This window comes from Liolophura sinensis, chromosome 4 (genome assembly GCF_032854445.1).
Source record: "Liolophura sinensis isolate JHLJ2023 chromosome 4, CUHK_Ljap_v2, whole genome shotgun sequence".
Lineage (NCBI taxonomy): Eukaryota > Metazoa > Mollusca > Polyplacophora > Chitonida > Chitonidae > Liolophura > Liolophura sinensis.
The window spans coordinates 24,887,488-24,889,211 of record NC_088298.1 but is presented as its reverse complement, the minus strand read 5'-3'; positions in this window follow the sequence as shown (position 1 = coordinate 24,889,211).

Sequence of the window (1,724 nt, the reverse complement as noted above, 5' to 3'; positions counted from 1 at the left end):
AATGGATCTATTTTACTAGAATGAATCATTGACAAATCTCATTCACTGTCTTTGTCCAATGTGAAATTGGGTAGCCAGATTAAGTGTATTAAGATGAAATCTGTATTTGACAAAAAATTTCGAACATGACTAAAGTTTATTGATGCTGAGAGTTCTGTTCGAATGAGAAAGTTGTTTTAAGTTTCTGGATGGAAGGTAAAGTGATAGCTAGCACACTGTAAACATTAGATTCAACACCAAAAGTAATATTTTGTGAGCTAAAAGTGCAGTTTTTCATGCAAATTTTAGGGCAAAAACAGTAATTCACTGCAGGAAGAGTAGTACATACCATTTCATGATTATGATTGTATTGTGTCATTTCATTTTCTCTCTGAGGGAAAAATAACTGATATATTGAGTTAAACCAAGATTGACTCAAAATGTAGTGCAATGCTAAAATGTAGTCTATGGTTTGTTTCTTTATAAATTACTAATAATCTCTTTTTTTCTTTTAATTATACGCATATTTATGTTGAAGTATAAACTGCAGTATGTGATTGTGTGTAGTTCAAATACCTGTGCACTGAACTTATGATGCTGCAATATGTTTTCATCTTTTTGTCATTGTTTAAAATGCACCGATAAGACACATGAAGGATAGAGTAATTAAGAGTAAATTTGTCTGTTTTAATTGTCAATATTAGGCTTGTTACATTTATACATGTTATAAAGTTTATTTCCAAGAAGTTTGACATCTTTCATTGTCTTTGACTGTGGAGTGTGAATAAACAGTTAAAAACTTCATTACTTCTCTTGGTGCTGTGTTCTTTGGTTTTAGTCAACCGCCTGCAACAAAGAACACTTTCTGGTGGACTATTTGGATGGGACCAGCTCAGGATGTCACATTAAACACAGTAAGACTTAACAGTTGAAACAGATACATTGTAGGCGTCATGCTACAATCCATTTTTGACGCAACAATGGGCTCAAGATCCTGCTTCACGCTAGCGCCACCTCATGGGATTAAGAAGTATGCTGCCTCCCCATTCAGACCAAAATGTTGTCACTAAAAAAGCTCTATCGTATCATTTGCCAAAGATGTTGGGCAACTTTTGTTGACAATAATTTACCTATTACCCGTCCCCCATGTCTCGGAAATGTACATAATGTTTAAGCGAACAAACCACCGGCTAACTATTATGTGCATTTAATCATCACGGTAACAGGCTGTTTTAACACCACACTCAAGAATTTCTATCCCTGCAACAGCAGCCAGTTTTTATTAGAGGAGGAAATCAGAAGGCGTGTGATAAACCTGCACCCTTTGGCAAACTACTGAAGAACTTTAACATATTCAGAGTTCCACAGTTTTGTGAATCCTGGGACAGTAAGTTGGGTGAAGAGCCTATATTGTAGATTTTTGGCAAAATATTTATTTTTGCTAAAATCAAGTCAAGTTTTTTCTCTCTGCCAACTAGCTCAAATTATTGCCTTTCAGGGAATTTCAGAGTCGCATCTACACTGCTTGGTAAAAAGTGGTAAAATGATGAATTAGTTTGAATAAGTTACACAGACCCACATTCAGTTGTTCACAGAACAGGCTGTTTTGTGAAAGAGACCTGCATTCAGTTTTGTGAAAAGTAATTATTTGGGGTGTTCTATAATAATTGCAAAAAACTCAGTTGGGTTTTTGCTGATCTATTTTTGCCTGTTATGGTCCCTTTAAATTCAAGAAGCACGCAAAT